Raw genomic sequence first — 20,398 nt, forward strand, 5'->3', positions numbered from 1 at the left:
CTTGGACTACAAGGAAATCAAACCAGTCAATCCTAAAGGAAATCAATCCTGAATATCCATTAGAAGGACTGATGCTGAAGCTGAAACTCCAATACTTTGGCCCCCTGGTGTGAAAAGCTGATTCATTAGAAAAGACCCTGATGCTGGGAAAGATTGAAGGCTGGAAGAGAAGGGGATGACAGAGGACGAGATGGTGGGGTTGCATCACTGACTCAATGGACATGAGTTTGAACAAACTCCGGGAGACGGTGAAGGACAAGGAAGTCTGACGTGCTGCAGTCCATGGAGTCGCAAAGAGTCGGACACAACTTAGCGACTGAACAACAAAACGGCTTTTTCATCAATTTGTTTCTCCCCAAACTCCATCTGTTTGCTACAACAAGTAAAAGGTATATGCATTTGAGGGGAGAGTCCCAAGTTCCCTTTGTATGTATAAAATCGCTTCTGCACCATGTTCAGCAGCTAGTGACCACCGGGACATGAACAATTATCCCCATATTCCTACTGAACCTTAGTAAATGAAACAAAGCACGGAGCCTGTTTTAACAAGTTGGGTGCAGCATGTTACTGGCTGAATAATATATCCACCAGTGACTTTCTCAGAAAGAGAATCTGGAAGGAGTTCATCTCTCCATGGTGACAATATTCATTTTTAAGATCTATCACTGAAGATTTCTCTCAACTAGAGAAGCTCACAGCAACCAACAGCACATGGTGAGATCGAGAAAGAACAGCAGCGACTTCCTTGGCAGCCCAGCGGTTACAACTTCACACTTCCACTCAGGGGACAGAGGTTCAACCCCCAGCTGGGGAACAAAGATCCCGTGTGCCATGTGATGCAGCCAAAAAGTAAAAAAGAAAGAAAGAACACCATTTCTCTCGATATGTGAGGACTCCTATCCAGTGCATCTGCCTAGCTTGCAGAGAATGCAAATACAGAGATTCAGGACTGAGGAGCATGTGTGTGACAGGGAGATGTATCTGTTCTGGTGCAACAGGAAGGAACGTTCTGGTATTCAAGTGATGAGGAGCTCAAGGACACCTGGAGAAGAATGCATTTCACAGCCCTTAAAATAAGTGAAAATAGTTGCCCGTAACATGACAAAGGTATTACTGCATCTTTTCCAGAGGCCCTGACACATCATATTATCTGCTATTCTAACTGTGCATCCGAGGGATTAGGCAAGAAGTTCTGTCCAGTCAACCTGGGGGGAGGGCAACCAGAACTCAAAATTCAGTGTTGTACTTCCAAGGACATTAGACTGCAGAAACTAACCTGTCCTGACCCCCAGATAGATACACCCTGCCGAATGACCTTAAACCATACACAATGCTGTATCTAAACAGAAAGTGTCTACTGGGTGAAATATTTGAAATTTGAAAAGTCATAAAAGAATACCTGAAACGAAGCTGGAGTGAGAGGTCACAATCACTAACTGATACTGATCTGTCTTCCTGTTGGGATTAGGGTGGCCCCAGCAACGCATAGAAGAAACAAATATTTTCTACACAAATAATAATTCATCAAAAGGCCCTGGTGTCAGACTGGAAGATGGCATTAAAAGAAACAGGAGAATAAGATTCCAGGTCTTGTGTAGAGTGGGAGGGAGCAGAAAATCTCATTTACAGGACTCCAGTGGAGAAATAGATTTGTGTTCCTGAGTCTCAGAACATACTCGATAGAAAAGCCTCCTAGATAAGAAGGTATTAAATCAGAGCTGGAGGCAGACTGTGGGGAAACGGGTTTTGAGAACATTCAAAAGTTGGAGGCAAAGAAAATTGTCAAGTTACATTTGGGTATTGGCTCTGACGTCTCTCCTCAGACAAGGAGAAAGCCTTGCTAAGATGCTATGTGTCAGGAGAGCTCAAGAATATTTTTAAAATAGGGGGACTCATACTTTATAAAAACTCCTCTAACTCTAGACTAGACTTTCAGTTAGCTAGGAAAAACAAACTTCCTACTTGAACAAGGCCATGGCTTTTTGAGTTACACATAAACATGATCTTTCTCACTGCACACTCAAATACCCTGCATCTTCAGAGTGTGTAAGAATAAAACCCATGGCATAAAGGAAGAGGTAAAAAGAATGAAAAGAAGTTACTGTGAGGAGAAAGCTTAAAGTCTCTAGAAGCAAGGGGAGGGGGACTTTGTCAGCGGTGAGAGAGGACAGGGAGACAAATAACAACATCACCCTGTGACTGGGGGCCATGTCCCTCCACACACTGGCAGAAGATAATGAAAACTCATCATTAGTCAGCCAACATGTGAAAGACAAATGTGACTTAGCTGGCTTGGGGTGGGACACTGTATAATGTCTATATATTTACTTTTTACACAAGCCCAATCTATAAAAGTTAGTCCTGCCTAACTTCTAAGAGAACTCAAGAAATTTATATCCCCACAAAACACAGTGGTATTTCCTTCCAGCTATAAAATGTGTTAGCTCTTATATTCAAGATTCCTTTAGATAGCCTAAGTCCTCTTAATTTCTCTACACATTTTAAAATTAGATTGTAAATTTCTGCAGAAAAGCTTGCTGAGATTATGACTGGCGCTGCATCAAATTCATATATCAATTTGGGGAGCACTGACTCTGCTAATGTTGATTAAATATGCTTGGTGCAAGGGACTTCCCTGGGGTCCAGTGGTTAAGACTCCGTGCCTCCAAAGCAGGGAGCGCAGGTTCGACCCCTGCTCGGGGAACTAAGACCTCACATTCCCAAACAAAATTAATCTTCTTAACAAAAGAGGAAATCAAATAATTTTGTGGCTATTTCCTACAAGATTCTGAATTCATTCTATGACTTTTCTAAGAGAATAACACCTTTCTGGTGGAAAACATAACATTATTCTCTCTTTAAAAATGCAAACATTATCTACTCACCAGCAAGAAGGAAGAAATAATGTGAGGTACATATAACCAGATGCCATAATTACAAAACTGGACACGTACCTAATAATGTACAAACATATTTCTAATCTTGCGAAACTACATGCATTCTGACTTTACTAGATATGTTAACATGTTCTCCATTGAAACAAATTATTCTCAGATCAGAGATAAAATTAATTTTCCTTAAAAGTTTACAATTCCCTTTAGCAAATACAACAAACACATTCATTCATGACAACTGAGAGACTACAAGTTCCTAACATGAATTTTTGAATCAGAGAAAAGATACATTACTTTCAGAACTTGTTTTGACCTGAATGTATTTCAATGCATTTAGAATTAGCATATGAAAGAATGCTTCAAAACCTAGAAATTTGGTTACAGTGTAATAATTAGGCAGCAGGAATTTCTTGAAAAATAAGAAAAAAATAAGAAAAAAAATCTTCATTATAAGTAAATATGTTCTATAATTAAATCACTGGTATTTATTTAATAACCTGGACCTTTTTTAGGGACTAATTCACTTACTTAAAACTAAGATAAACAGCTTGTGTCTTCCATGGTACTTGTCAGCTGTAACCAAACCAATGGATGTCCAGTGAATTACCTAAAATTCAACATAATCCTCAATCATTATGCCACAGACATATGGGCTTTCAACACGTTTTTTTTCCTCTCTTCAATTTTTTTTTTTGTATAATAAAGTCTTCTGGATCTATATGGCTCTATATGTCATGTGAGCGCATAACTTAGATACATCAAAGGGAAGAAAGACAAGGATGAGAAATGTTTAGTTCATTATATGACCAAATGATGTGAACATTCTTAATACAAAGAAATATATATCTCAGTCCAGAAAAAAATGTAAATATCTCAAAATTTTTTTTTCCTAGCATCTTAAAATCCAATAGAATAAAAGTGAAACTAGAAAAGCCACCAAAAGTACTTAATGAAATAATGGGAACTGAAGGCCAGCATGGCTTGTGAGGACAGAGGAGTCAAACATCTCTAAGGAGGATTGACTGAGACTGCCACGGAATCTGTACCAAGTAAACCTAGTCCTAAGGGACTGATTACAATAAAAAGTGGGCAAATTAGGCAGGAGCTAACTATTCAGTTTGGCAAGACACAGGAATCTAAGTCTGAATTTCTTGATTAAATGGCAATGTAAATTCAAAGCATGCAGTTTTCCAGCCATCATCATCTAACCACTCTCTTCCCTGGCAACATCACCTGCTGCATGAAGGGAACTGCATATCAAACTGAGACGCAAAGGAAATTTGTATCAAATCTAACTTACATCATATTTAGACATTGGCTATTAAATACAATCTTTTTACTGAAAAAGCTTTAGAGTTAAATAATGGGAGTCCTAGATTCTATCCCTCATCTTGCCACTAACCATGCAGTCTTTAATCACAGCATCTCACTTCTGAGGATTAGTTTTCTCATCAAGAGTATTTATACAATGAATTTTGAATCATCTTTAAGTTAAAAAAAAATCAAATCATAAAGAGCAGGGGTCTGAGAGATAAAAACCAAATCATCTCTTTTGCCTACCTCAATTTCATATATTTTTCTGTTTCACCTGATTGCACCTATTTTTCAGTTCTAAACAGAAATAAAACTGTACTGCAGTCAACAACAGCAACAAAAATAACAGTTTAAAGAACACTAAATTTATGCTCAGAAGAACTATATTCAAATCCTGACTCTTCTACGCAATCTTGAAAGATTTACCATATCTGTAAAAGATGGACAAGAATACCCTCCTTTCAGAAAGTTGCCAGGGGACAAGGACCACACCTTGAAATTTCCCTTGAGGAGGTTTCCTTCTCAGGTTTTGCAAGCTGCAATCCCCTTGGTGGACCTCTCTTCCCTTAACTTAAACAGGCAGGGACTTCCCTGGTAGATTCCCAGCTCCCACTGCAGGAGGGCACAGGTTCAATCCCTGGTCAGGGAACTAAGATCCTGCATGCCACAAAGAAGAAAAACTTAAGACTTTATTTCAAATTTAAAAATAAATAAACAAATAGGTACAGAATAGCTTAGATGCTTACATTTTTCAAGTTCAAAGTTGACAGGAAAGAAGAGTAAACCCTGTTTTGCATTTTTATGAAAATCTTCCATAAAAGGGAAGGACCGCAAGGTTTGTCTAAACGTAACTCTCAGTGCTAGACTCACCATGGGGAGAGCCCCTCCGCCCCCTCTCCACATTCAGGTCCATCAGCAACTCTCAAAATCACACCACAAACCCACCTCAGAGCTCAGAGGCACACACAGACCCGATTCCTAAGGAAATAAATGCCCTCCCGTATTCTATGCTGTCTTCACTTATCATGAAATTTCATTTACCAGAAAACTTCATTCTCCAGTCAATCTGGTGAATCTAGACTTTACAAAAACACGTTACTCAAAGGTAAATAGAACTATAGTATTTATGGATAAAATGATCTGATGTCTGGGCTCTGACATGGGGAGAGGAAGAGGGGGTAAGAGGTATTGGAAAGGATGGAGATGAAATATGACCATCAGTGTGGTGGGTAGAATGCATCCGATCTACCTCGAGGAACAAAGGACTTCTTATCCCGGCTGCTAAGACCACTAGGTTGTCTTAGCATTAGTCATTTGGCTAATGACTGCCCCCAGCCAAAGGGAGACACCTTGCCTACTTCCAGTGGGACAACCCACATCCAATGACTGATCAGTTCGGACAGTGAAAGTGAAAGTTGCTCAGTCGTGTCCAACTCTTTGCGGTCCATGGAATTTTCCAGGCCAGAATACTGGAGCGGGTAGCCTTTCCCTTCTCCAAAGTATCTTCCCAACCCAGGGACTGAACCCAGGTCTCCCCCATCGCAAACAGACTCTTTACTGACTGAGCCACCAGGGAAGCCCAGGAACACTGGCGTGGGTAGCCCATCCCTTCTCCAGTGGATCCTCCGGACCCAGGAATGGACCCAGGTCTCCTGCATTGCAGGCAGATTCTTTACCAGCTGAGCTATCAGGGAAGCCCAGGAACACTGGCGTGGGCAGCCGGTCCCTTCTCCAGCGGATCTTCCCAACCCAGGAATGGACCCAGGGTCTCCTGCATTGCAGGCAGATTCTTTACCAGCTGAGCTATCAGGGAAGCTCAATTTGGAGAAAAACAGTAAAGGGCAGTCTCCCTCATATCAATTCAGGATAGTTCGGAGGGGTCATTCCATCTTCTTTCTACCCTCCAGGGTCACCTGAGATTCTGCTGGGACTCATTACAGCTCAACTCCTCCCTCTGACCAATCCTGCTTCCTTTCTCCAGAATCGGCTCACCAGGAAACTTCAACCATAAAAATAAAGTGTTGAAGCTATTTTTAGTACAAGAGTGCTCACCATATTGTTCTTACTACTAATATTTTTACATATGTGAAAATTTCTCTAATTGGTAATGGGTTCATAGAAAGAACTTTAGTGTCCATCAGTTTGGGGATTAAATTGCTAGAGAGTCTTACAATGCAACACTGCCGCATGATATAAGAAATAATCTTTAAAACATATAGTAAGAGGAAAAGGTGCAGTACAGTATATAAAATACACTCCTGCTTTGGGTTCTAAAAGGGGAGACACACACACACTCACACACACATCTATATACACACACACACATCTATATATATACACACACACGCATCTATACACACACACACATCTATATACACACACACACACATCTATACACACACACACACACATCTATATACACACACACACACACATCTATACACACACACACACACACATCTATATACACACACACACATCTATACACACACACACACACACATCTATATATACACACACACACAATTATTTATAATTCTGTAATGATACCAATTTTTTTAAAAAATAGTAATGATAACTACCTCTGAAAAGAAAGAGAAGTAAGAGGCTAGACTGAGTGGGAATCTTAATTCTGAAGATAAACCCTTTGGTCTTAAGGGTTTTTTCCTCCCTACCTTTGGGTATTTCACTGTATTCCAAAAGACAGTTTAATAAATAAATTAAATGGCCCACGGATTTCCCTGGTAGTCCAGTGGTTAGGACTCTGCGTTTCCACTGCAGGGGTCACGGGTTCGACCCCTGGTCCAGGAACCAAGATCCCACCAGCCGTGAGGTGGAGCCAAAAGAATAAATAAATAAAATGAAATAGACGGCCCTAACTCACCAGGCTCTTTATTTTAAGCCTCGCACACACACACAAACATGAAGTTCAAACACATGTGACTGTGATGGACATTCCACTTTAGCCTGCACCTGTTTCAGTACCAGCTCTGCTGGGAGGGACCCGTCCCCACGCCGATGGTTCGCGACCCCTGCAACCGTGCTTTCACAACAGTTTCTATGCTCTGGTTCAGAACACACACCACTGTGTATGATTATTTGTTTATAAATGCATCCACTCCACTAAAAGCTGCGCCCTTCTAGAGGAAAACCAGATCACTCACGAAGTCCCCCAGCTTTATTATTCGATCGCTATCAAGCAAACTGCACTGCGCTAGGATGTGAGGGGTTACCAGCACCCAGAACAGTCACAGACTTTTAGTGCTGACTCCCTGGCCGCTCAGTTGGTGAAGAATCTGCCTGCAGTGCAGGAGACCCAGGTTCCGGAAGACCCCAGAGAAGGACATGGCAAACCACTCCAGCATTTTTGCCTGGAAAACTCCATGGACAGAGGAGTCTCGTGGACAACAGTCCATGAGATCACAAGATTCAGACATGACTGAGCGACTAAACCACCACCACTCCAGACCAACCGGGGCTGCCCTGGTGGCTCAGATGCTAAGGTATCTGCCTGCAGTGGGAGACCCAGGTTCAATCCCTGCATCAGGAAGATGCCCTGGAGAAGGGAATGGCTACCCACTCCATCTTGCCTGGACAATTCTATGGACAGAGGAGTTGAATGATACGTATTTACTTGTTGAATAAACACATATTTATTGAATGAACAAACGGAGAATCACAATAACTAGCATTTATTATTAAGCTTTCACTGTGTGCCAAGCAAGCTATTTCTGAGGAAGAAATATCTCATCTTTTTAGATTTAGAAGATTTAAATTTAAATTAGCAAAAAATTAAACTAGAAGAAAATTTAAATCCTTCCCAGACTCTTTGAAGGATCTTACTCTCTTAATATGGAGAAGGAAATGGCAACCCACTCCAGTATTCTTGCCTGGAAAATCCCATGGACAGAGGAGCCTGGTAGACTACAGACCATGTGGTTGCAAAGAGTCGGACACAACTGAGCAACTTCACTTCACTCCACTCCCACAATTGCCCTCTCACTGACTACCATTTCATGTCTTTCAATTAAATTAGCCTTTGTCCTCCATACATGTCCTAATCTCACTTCTGTCCAAAACACCTTCACTTGTTACCAGCCCCTGCATGTAAATCTAGTAATCTCTCTCTCCCTCCCTCTCACATTCATTCTTTATCCCATTTTCTCTCTCTTTCTCTCATTGTTATGACAATCAACACTTTGAAACCTGTGGCCTTTAACACAATGTTTCCACTTTCTTACTACCAACTGCCTCATTACTTTGCCAACAAAGGTCCTAGTCAAGGCTGTGGTTTTTCCAGTGGTCATGTATGGATGTGAGAGTTGGACTGTGAAGAAAGCTCAGCACTGAAGAATTGATGCTTTTGAACTGTGGTGTTGGAGAAGACTCTTGAGAGTCCCTTGGACTGCAAGGAGATACAACCAGTCCATCCTAAAGGAGATCAGTCCTGGGTGTTCATTGGAAGGACTGATGCTGAAGCTGAAACTTCAATACTTTGGCCAACTCATGCGAAGAGCTGCCTCATTGGAAAAGACGCTAATGCTGGGAGGGATTGAGGGCAGCAGGAGAAGGGGATGACAGAGGATGAGATGGCTGGATGGCATTGCTGACTCGATGGACATGAGTTTGAGTAAACTCTGGGAGTTGGTGATGGACAGGGAGGCCTGGCGTGCTGCGATTCATGGGGTCGCAAAGAGTCGGACACGACTGAGCAACTGAACTGAACTGCCTCATGTAATACAGATTGTATCTTCAAACAGACTTAATCTAAGGACACTTAAGCTCTCTCGATACACAGAGGTCAACAGTTTTGATATGATCCTCCAGGGAAGAACTCTCCAGTACTGCAGAGAGAAGCAAGGTCCCAGGAGAGAAGTGAGGAAAGAGGATGCTTTGACATCAATGGACAGTGGATTCCTACTTTCCTAACCGTCTTCCTCAGTCCTTATGTGATATTCAGTCTCACGTGGTTACTAGCGTGACACGGCTGATCATTTGCTAATCCTTGACTCTCCTCTCTCAGGTTTCCAGTACAGCATGCTCTCCCAGTTATCTTCCTATTTCTTCAGCTTTCTCCTGCTTAGCTATGTAAAGGCCTAACAAACCTTAAGAAAAATTCAAGGCAAAGGGGAAAATCTTTCATTTCTCTTTTTCACTAGATTTGGAGGGTTTTTTCTTTTCTTTTCTTCTCTTTGGTTGTGCCACACAATGGTTTGTAGGATCTCAGTTTCTCATCGGGATTGAACCCAGGCCGTGGCAATGAAAGCCTGGAATCCTGACCACTAGGCAACCAGGGAACTCCCAAAAGAATACTTTTAAATTTGACTGTCCTTTTAGTAAAAGGCTTAAGATAAAATCTACTTTCCCCCTTGTGATTCTCCCCAATTTTTTATTATTAAAAAAAATGTTAAATATACAAAAAGTTCAAAAATAGTATAAAGATCACTCAATAAATATTATTTACTAATATTAGCAAATAAACTATTCAAGTTTGACACACTGCATTTGGTTGTGATGCCTCCTTGCTCTTTAGTTCTAGAACAAGTCTTGCTTCATTTTTCATGTTGATTTTCATGCTTCATAATAACTTTAAAAAACAAAACCAACTGCTTGAAAAATGTTCCAGGTTTCAGATAAGTCTGACTATATTTATGATGTCATTCATCATGCATTCATCTGCCTCCTGCTTTCCTATAAACTGGAAGCTGGATCTAAAGGCGTAAGCAGGCTCGAGTGAAACATTCTGGGCAAGTGTCCTTCACACCGCGTCACTAACGGGAGGCACGTGGCATCACGCTGTCCCAGTCGGTGATGCCACCCGTGACCACTTGGCTAAGGCAGTGACCACCAGCTACCGCCACCATGACTCTTCTCACCCCTTAAAACTATGAATAACGTAGGCAGCGATACTCTGGTAAGACCACCCTGTTCTGCAAAATCTCATGGGATGCTGGTATTCCAGATGACCTCTAAAAGCTACAAGTCAGGATTAAAAATGAAAAATCTGCTATCAGGTCAGTGTTCATCTCTCTACACAAATGCTAGAGCGAGATACATGCTCAGCCCGGGAACACAGGCATGTTCACAGGAGAGTTAACGCTGCCTCGGGCTGTTTGCTTCCTGAGCCCCAGGCAGGCCCTCTGAGGCCTGCAGACAAAAACAAACCCAAATTCTCTCTCTTGAGAATGGGCACACACACATGAACAAAGGCAGGCAGGCCTCCACCTAACAAGAGGGAGAATAAAAAGCAGGGACTATAGACTAAGTAACTAAACGTACTCGCCACCACAGCAATGAATGAAGAAAAGAATCTTTAAAGGTTTGCTCAATTTCACAGAACATCCCTACGTCATTTCTCAAAAAAGTGTGTTCAAGTCAAATTCACAGTGTGATGAAGGAAGTAGTCATTATGATTCTGAATTTTCTCTGTGCTTGTTTTGTGCTTTTGTGGTCAATTCACTGAAGACTTAGAAAAACCTGAGTCAGGTGAGGAAGATTGTTATAAAGCAAGGAGACAGCCAGGTCGTAAAACGCACTGAAGGAGTCCCTGGGCTGTCTCCTCAGAATTGAAGAGTCAGTGAGGGACTTCACCTTCTGAACACTGAGCTTGTCGCTAAGTTGCCAAGATTATACTTTCCTATCTGAGTGGCAAGAAATCTGCTTCCAGGGAACTTGACACTTTAGGACGGCTTTGCTAATGGAAGTTCCAGGATTCTGTTTCAAAAGAACATGTGGAATGAGCAGATGGCAACAGAAGACTCCACTTGCTTCTCATTGCAAAGACAGCCCTGAGCACGTGAGAGCTGGGTTTTGACAAACTGTAGCACTATCTGGTCAAAAATACACCCCAAGTTTAAAAATGATTCAGAGACTTCGAGGCCTATGAATCACATTTTAAATTTCTGCAGCTACTTATGCTCTCCATCACCAAACTGCCTCAGTTTCAAGAGTTACTGATTAGGCCAAAAGCAAGCGATGCCCACCAAGCCCCTACATGCTAGGGAAAACAGCCCATCTGGTAGAACCGACCGCATCTCCCCCACCTACTCGAATCTCACCACCACCCCCATCATTCCTACTTCCCCTCAGAAAGGAAACTGCCGTCAAAACCCTGAGCACTGAAGCTTTTCATGGTTTATAAAGTAAAATAGCCCAGAAAAAGGAACAAACGTGCTTCCCCATCCAGAAGACGAACTGCATAGTATCCCGGGGATCAGTCAGGTCTGCTGAGTACACGTGAAGACCTGAGGCTCACAAGGACTAGGGGAGACCCTGCTCCTCCGTTTGCTAACTGCGCCTGCTCCGTCACTCAATCGGGTCCCCCTCTCTGCAACCCAGCGGACCGCGGCCCACCAGGCTCCTCTGTCCGTGAAATCCTCCAGGCAAGAATTCTGGAAGGGTTAGCCATTTCCTTCTCCATTTACTAACTGCAAACCCTGAGGAAACGGGTACCTTTTTCCAAATAAGAATGTCCTCATTTGTAACATCACCCTCCTCCGTATACACAGACAACAGAAAAATGTTCCACCTGCCACACAAATGTTCCCAGAAAGGTCACCCAAACCTCCCCCTCGCTAAACCCAACGTCGAGTCCTAATCCTCTTTCTTGCCCTACCAGCAGCGCTCGCACACTCACACTGCTCCCCCGAAAGACTTCTTCGCCTGCCCCAGGTCTCACACGCTGCTGCCGCCGCTAGTCTCCGCAGCACTAGTCCCCACTTTCCCTCATCTTCTGACCTTTAAACGTGGGCATACCGAGCAGAGTCCTTGCACTTCCCTCCTCTGGCAACACACCCTCCCCGCTTCCCTCAGTGACCTCCCCAAGCCTCACAATTTTATTTTTAGTGTAACTTTATTTATGCACGTATGGATTTCCGGCTGTGCTGGGTCTTCGTGCCTGCACAGACTTCTCTAGCTGCGTCCGGTGCGGTCTGCTCTCCCGCTGCGGGACGAGGGCGTCTCACTGCGGTGCCTTCTCCTGCTGTGCAGCGTGGGCTCCAAGAAGCTCAGGCTTCAGGAGTTGTGGCTCCCGGGCTCCGGAGCACAGGCTCAGGAGTTGTGGCTCACAGGCTTAGCTGGTCCACGGCATGTGGGATCTTCCCAGATCAGGGCTCGAACCCGTGTCTCCTGCAATGGCAGGCAGATTCTTTACCCCTGAGCCACCGGGAAGCCCCGGCCTCGCGGCTTTAAACACCAGCTATGCATTGACAATTCCCCAGCTCCCAGCTAGGGGCTCTCCTCTGACTCCACACGCACAAACGCAGCTTCCTATTCAGGACTTCCACCTGGATGGCTAACAAGATTCTCAACTTTGACAGGATCAAAAGGGAGTCTCTGGTCTTTCTCCCCAAACCTGCCCCTCGCACAGTCTTCCCTCGCTCAGGCGGCAGCAAGTCATTCTTTGGAGCTCCTTCACCCACTTCAGATCTCTGCTAAAATGTTATCTGCTCAGTGACGCCTTTCCTGACCAGTATAAACTGCAAAATCCACCACCCCAACAGTATTTTACTACACTGCTCCAGAGCCCGTACAATCATTTAACATACCAAATGCTTCACTTTTTTATTTCTTGTCTGAATCTGCCACTGTAGCATAAATTCCATGAAGGTGATGATTTATGTTTCTTTTATTCTGTACTGTATTCCCAGTGCCTAGAATTTCAGCTACATAGGAGGTACCCAAATATTTACTGAATAAATGAACAAAGTAATGAATGAAGGCTCTTGAGAGTCCCTTGGACTGCAAGGAGATCCAACCAGTCCATCCTAAAGAAAATCAGTCCTGAATATTCACTGGTAGGACTGATGCTGAAGCTGAAACTCCAATACTTTGGCCACCTGATGCGAAGAGCTGACTCATTTGAAAAGACCCTGATGCTGGGAAAGATTGAGGGCAGGAGGATAAGGGGACAACAGAGGATGAGGTGTTTGGATGGCATCACTGACTTGATTAACATAAGTTTGAGTAAGCTCCCGGAGTTAGTGATGGACAGGGAGGCCTGGCATGCTGCAGTCCATGGGGTCGCAAAGAGTCGGACACAATTGAGCGACTGAACTAAACTGAATGAATGAAACGTGTGCCTGGCTTTAAGAAAGTTGTACCATCAACAGATTAAAATACATCTTGATCTTACATGCTTTGGATTTCAGAGTTTTTTATCAATGAATTTTTCTATAATAATGTCAGCAATTAATACAAATCCCCTTAATCAAGTCCCCATTAACATACTAGTTGTAGTTGCAGCTACACGATGCACCTGTATTCTAGCCTCTTTCATTTTATGTGACACATACGCAATAAGACACGTCTTAGGACCTAGGCAGCAAATTAACTAAATGGTTAAATTTAAGTGATTGTTACCACACTCACTAAGGTCTACTAAACTTAGTAACTTTAAGTAGTTTCTTAAACTTAGCAAACTGGTGTTTTATCAGTGTGAGCTTCTCCTTGTTAATGGTGGTGTTTATTGTTTGCTCATATTTGAAATGTTTAGAAAAAAGAAGAGCCCTTAAGAAAGACAGCCAAATGAGAAACTGGACTGTGAGAACAGACAGTAACCGGCACGCTCTATCCATCTGTTATCAGTGACATATAGTAACCGCCGACATTCATAAAGAAACACGTGTGTGCAAAACACCAGTGAAATGTCTTCAGGGAGCTTGAAAGGTCATAAGTTACAACTGCTAACTGGGCGGGAGATGGTTAAACAACCACATCTTTCCAGTGGTTTCCCATTCTACAAGAGCCTACAGAATAACTCGCAACACTTCAGAAAGTTTCTCCATCCCGAACTGACCAGTACCCTAACATTTCATTGCTCCAACATTTTTTGATGACTATTAACGCAAGCAACTATCAGTCCAAAGAACCTACATTTTCATTAAACATCACCAACACATTTGGAAAAGATGCCTAATTTTACTTAAATTAATTGCCATTTTATGAATTTAGTGTCTATGTTACTTAATACAAAAGAAATAAAAATTTCACTTGGACAGAACTTGCTGAATACAGCCACAGTGTAAGACTTCTTCTGACATTATCTTTTGTGCTCCTATCAGCAAAGCAGTTTTAAGTATCAGAAACAGATCCAGGTTTCCCAGGTGGCACAGTGGTAGAGAATCCGCCTGCCAATGCAAAAGATGAGAGAGATTCAGGTTCAATCTCTGGGTCGGGAAGATCCCCCGGAGTAGGAAATGGCAAACCACTGCAGTATTCATGCCTGGAAAATTCCAATGACAGAGGAGTCTGGTGGGCTGCAGTCCATGGGGTCGCAAAAGAGTCAGATACGACTGCGTACAGCACAGATCCATACAAAAGCTCTCAGAGGGCCCTGCCCATGATCGCTGGCATCCATCTATGTAAGACTGAGGACACTTTGTAAAGTGCAGCAATGAAATGGACAAAACGGGATGAGAATCTATAAACCTCACAGACCCCATACTCTAATCATTGAGCTTATCTGTTCCAACAAACAAAATAGTGTCACAGAAAAATGTAACAGATAAACCAATAATAAAAATGCTACCGAGGACTTCCCTGGTGGTACAGGGGATGGGAATCCACCTGCCAATGCACAGGGTACAGGTTTGATCACTGGTCCAGGAAGACTCCACATACCGTGGAGCAACTGAGCCCATTCACCCAACTCCTGAGCCTCTGCTCCAGAGCCCGGGAGCCACAACTAATGAACCATGTGCCGCAACTATGGAAGCCCTCAGACCCCAGAGCCCGCGCTCTGCAATACGGGAGGCCACCACAATGAAACCAGAGAGCAGCTCCCCCTCCACAGCTAGAGAAAAGCCCATGCAAAGCAAGGAAGACCCAGCACAGGCAAAAACCAAAAACTTGGTATTAAGTGATAATACCAAATGCCGGCTAGGATGCAAAGAAACTCAGTCTCTCATACATTGCTGGTGGGAATGTACGCAAGCAGCTTGAAAGAGGTCTCTGTGGTGACAGAATAGTTCTGTAACTTTTTTTAATATTTATTTTTTATCTATTTATTTGCCTGTGCCAGGTCTTAGCTGCAGCATGTGGGATCTAGCTCCCTGGTCAGGGGTCAAACCTGGGCTCCCTGCATGAGGAGTGTGGAGTCCGAGCCACTGGCCCACCAGGGAAGTCCCCAGCTCTGTATGTTGGCTGCAGTGGTGGTTACAGGTATCTGTCCACACAGGCGATAAAACGGCGAAGAACTACATAAGGCATTGTACCAACGTCAGTTTATTGGTTTTACTATTTTACTATAGCTGTATAAAATATAACCATGGAAGGAAACTGGGTGAACTTACATGAAATGTAACCAGTGGGGTAAATCAGACCTCTCGGTAGCACTTCTGCAACCCTCTTAATCTATAGCTATTTCAACATAAAGCTAAAACAAAATAAATGGAAAGACTTACTTATGTAGGAAAAAAATAATCATACAAAGCCATAGTACTAAAACAGCGAGATACTAGAACAAAAGCAAACAAATGAGCCAAAGGGACAGACTACAGTGTTCGGAGTTTATATGAGAGGTTGATACACAGCGAGTGTAGCACCATTTATCTGTGGGGAAAGGAGAGACTGACACTAGGAAATCTGACACACTATATGGAAAATAAACTGGATCTTTATCTTGTGACATGTAAAAAAACACTCTGGATGGATTCAAGACCTATAAATTTAAAGGAAAACAATAAAGTTAGTAGTACATAAAACAGGAGAATAACTTTGTCACACAGAGTTGTAGAAAGATTTCTTTAATAAAAAACACAAAGCATAGGCAAAAAAATTTTTAATTTTATTATGTCAAATTGAAAATTTCTGTTCAATGAAGGACATCATAAAATCAAGTTGGAGACAAATGACAGAATAGGAACAGATATAAAACTTAAAGGACTAGTATCGAGGAAAGGGGCTCCCCGGATGGCTCAGTGGTAAAGAATCCACCTGCTGATGCAGGAGACACAGGTTTGATCCCTGGTCCAGGAAGATCCCCTGGAGAAGGAAATGGCAACCCACTCCAGTATTCTTGTCTGGGAAATCCCACGGACAGAGTAGTTTGCCGGGCATGTCGCAAAAGAGTAGGACACAATTTAGCAACTAAAAAATCTAGGAAATACAAGGAGCTTCGGAAGATCAGCAAGGAAAAGTGTGAAACTTCAGAATAAAAACAGGTAAAGAATATGCAAAATAGATAGCCCATGGGAATCTGCTGTATGCCTCAGGGAACCCAAACAGGGACTCTGAAACAACCCAGAGGGGTGGGATGGGGAGGGAGACGGGAGGGACGGTCAAGAGGGAGGGCACAGACGTATACTTGTGGCTGATTCATGTTGATGTTTGGCAGAAACCAACAAAATTCCGTAAAGCAATTATTCTCCAATTAAAAAATAAATAATTTTTTTTAAATGGGTAAAGGAATGAACAATTTTACAAAAGGAAAAACCCCAAAAGATAAAATGCTCATAAACAGAGACTCAAACTCATGAGTAATAGTGAAAAGTATTCGAAATGAGATTCACTTTGTACCCAGAGGTCTGGAGGAAAGCAGGGGGCTGGATAACACTGAGCATCAGTGGGCATACAAGGATACAGAAACTCTCCTGAACTGCCTGCAGGAAGACAGATCACTGCAGCTCGTTCTGGGAACACAATCTGGCAAACCTTCAATAAAATACACAAACACCCTATGATCCAGACATCGTGCTGCTAGAGGGATATCTCAAAGAAATCATCACAGAGGTCTAAAAGATACGTGTACCACAGTATTGCCTGAAGTGGCAGGAAAATGAAAGTTAGATGGGCGTCCACAAAGAGGAGAGTCTGCTTATTAACTGTAGGAAATGCAAGTTCTGAAATACTGCGCAGCAACTAGAAGCAATAGATGGCAACACAAATAGATCCTTAAATAGTAGACAGTGGGGCTACCTGGGTGATCAATGGTAGAAGAATCCAACTGCCAATGCAGGAGACCCCAGTTCCATCCCTGTTTCAGGAAGATCCCATATGCTACGGAGCAACTAAATCCCTGCAACGCAACTATTGAGCTTGGGCTGCAAGCACAAAGGGATCCCACATGCTGCAACTACTGAAACCCACGAGCCCCGGACACACGCTCTGCAGCTACAGAAGCCACCGCAGTGAGAGGCCCAAGCACTGAAACTAGAGTACCCGCTCCCCAAAACCAAAGAAAAGTCGGGGACTTCCCTGGTTGTCCAGCAGTTAAGCCTCCGCGCTTCCAATGCAGGTGGCCTGGGTTCCACTCCTGGTCAGGGAACTAGATCCTACACACGGAAACTAAAAGATCTCATTCCCGGCAAGGAAGATCTCACATGCCACAACTGAGACTCCAGCAAAACCAAATAAACAAATATTTTTTTACAAAAAAGAATAGCCCACACACAGAAACCAAGGCCTAGCACAGCCAAAAATAAATGAAGAAATAATATTAAAAATAGTAGCGAGCAGGAAGAGAAAAAAATTTAATGAGATCATGTACAATATCATCTCTATAAATTTAAAATGTAGGGGCTCAAAACAACATATATCGAAGAACACACACCAACAGAAGGATACGTATCATACATGCTGCAATGGTTGCCTATGGGTTGGTGGGCAAGGGAAGGGAGTGGAAATTGGAAATAAAAGACAAAGAATACGGGGAAAAAAAAAGAGAGATATGTAGAACATCCCAGTGATGCTCGCTGAATTGAAAAAGATTAACGCAACCCTCTGCATTTGAGATCCAAAACGAAACTCGGAGCATAGGGGACACCGGAAAGGCTAATCGTCATCCTACCTTCCGATGACAAAGGCTCAACACCAGCTCACTACCTGGAGAGTCTGCCAGGCTAGTCTGTTACACAGATAAACCAACCACCTCACCTCCTCTGTTTCAAAACAGAACTTCTATCCAAACAAAAGGAAATCATAAGATCACACTCAGTCCTTGAGCCAGTCTGCGTTCCTACATCTTGCCTCAGAATGTCTGTAGGTAGCGGCGACCTCAGATGTTCAATAACTCACTGAGAACCACCATAATCAGTGATCTGAGACCTACAGAGTTCACTCTCAGCTGATCTGCCTGCGGGGTGAGTACCCAGGCTGGCCACTAGGGCAGGGCAGCTGTGATAGCCACTAGAAGGGGTGTGATCCTCTCCCCACTAGACTGAAGAGACTGCGGGGAATGTTAGAGAGCTGTCGGGCAGTTAATACTCTTGTGTTGGAATATGAATCTTGGTCCCAGGATCTGTGCCTTTTCTCACTTTGCTATACTGTCTAAAATGTCTCTGAACTAGAATCCAAGTATAAATAAAGGATGGTATTCCCTTCTATGGAAAAGAAAAGGGTGGGGTGGGGGGGGCTTTCCTAGCGGTGCAGTGGTTAAGAATCTGCTTTGCAATGCAGAGGACACGGGTTCCATCCCTGGTTCGGGAAGATTCCACATGCATCCGAGCAACTAGGCCCATGTGCCACAACTACTGATCCCGCGAGGGGCAACTTCTGAAGCCCACGTGCCCTGGAGCCTGTGCTCCGCAGCAGGAGATGCTACGGCGGTGAGAAGCCCGCGCGCTGCAACCAGAGAATAAGCCCCATGCGCTGCAACTAAAGAGAGCTTGCACCATAAGGAAGACCCAGCACAACCAAAAATAAGTTACATAAATAAAATTAAAGAAAAAATGCATGTGTGGAATCTAAAATATGACACAAATGAACTTATCTTTGCAACAGACTCACAGATGTAGAGAACAGGCTTGTGATTTTGCCAAGGGGGAGGGTGGGTGGAGGAGGCAAGGACTGGGAGTTTGAGATTAGCAAATGCAGACTATTAGATATTTGTATTACTGAATCGCCCTGCCGTACACCAGGAACTAACACAACATTGTAAATCAACTATACGTCAGTAAAATATTTTTTAAAAAAAGAAAATTAACTAGGCATTTAATACGTGTTTATACTGTTCTGTTTGCCCAGTTAGAAACAACTAACATGTTATTTTGAATGAAATCAAGGTAACCTTTGATTCTTCGTAATATCAAAGGCATTTCAACACTTTATTTTCACTTTTAAGCTGTCCTCCACCTCCATACTGTCACAAATTTCTTATAAAGAAACGAGTGTGTGTATTTCAAAACTCAATTTCTCTCATATAACAGGCGATCCTGACATCCTGCCTGTAAAGCCCTAAATAATAAACATCTCAAAGAGTCACAGCTTGACTTTTTTGGCTTATGTCAAATGCTACTGTGAAATGCTACTGTGAAAGCAAACTGTAGCTCTCTCTCTCACTGAACCCTAAAATCAGATGCATCAACTCCAACGCTTCCTGTGATGCAGCTGCCATAATTTCAAATTCTAGGACCTGAGAAACTGACATAGCAAGTGAATCAAAGCACAAAACGGCAGCTTTTGAATACAAGGCGGGGGGTATGACTAACTCCAAGCATAGAGCTTCAGAAAGCTGGGACCCAGTGGGCGCCGGGGGCAGGTATCCTCTTAGACCAAGTCCTAGGGCAGGGAGACGAGAGCGGGCAGGTGTGCTAACAGACGTCTCAGCACCCTGGGCAAGGGCAAACCAAAGAGCATCGGGAAGGGCTGTGGGTACCCCCAAAGCAAGCACAATTCCCAAAAGCGCTGTCAAGAACCACCCACCCGTCAACGTCAAGCATATCGCTCCGTTTTGATTGTCACTTGGGGGTCAAGGTGGTCCCATCCCAAGACCAGAGCCAGCGGCAGGAGCGCTGTCACTCACTAGGCCGGGGGGCCCCGAAGACCCCGGGCAGGACCCACGCTCCGGGCACCGGCGCCGAGCTGCGGGCCCGGACCGGATCAGAGCTTCCAGTGGCGGCGGATCGGACGGCGGGCACCGCCGCCAGAGGGAGCCGGGCGGGGACCCCCGAGCCCCGGCCCCTGAGCCCCAAGGCGGGGGCGCAGCCGCGCTGGGACCTCCCCCGGGAAAGCCCGAGAGCCCCCTCACCTGTCACAGCTTCATCATGTGCTTGGCTATATCCCGTCCCTCCGGCCAACAGGACCAGGCGAGGATGTATCCGGGAGGGACGCCGGGTGGGTAAACCCGGGCGCGGAAACTTCGGGCTGGAACCCCAGCCCAGCCTCCGCCTCGCTAGCGCGGCTACGAGGCGCCCGTTGCCGCCTCCACCGCCGCCGCCGCTGCAGCAAATCAGCTGACACCCGCCAACTGCCGT

General features: G+C 43.9%; 1 protein-coding gene across 3 annotated transcripts in view; it reads right to left on the reverse strand.

Moving 5' to 3' along the window:
- The window catches only part of WDR7 (WD repeat domain 7), a 341,751-nt gene extending 321,353 nt beyond the window's left edge, over positions 1–20,398 (reverse strand). For all 3 annotated transcript variants that reach the window (XM_070452478.1, XM_070452477.1, XM_070452479.1), the window contains exon 1: positions 20,173–20,398. The gene's annotated coding sequence lies outside the window, so the exon portion shown is untranslated. The remainder of the gene's footprint in view (positions 1–20,172) is intronic.

This window comes from Odocoileus virginianus, chromosome 22, assembly GCF_023699985.2.
Source record: "Odocoileus virginianus isolate 20LAN1187 ecotype Illinois chromosome 22, Ovbor_1.2, whole genome shotgun sequence".
Lineage (NCBI taxonomy): Eukaryota > Metazoa > Chordata > Mammalia > Artiodactyla > Cervidae > Odocoileus > Odocoileus virginianus.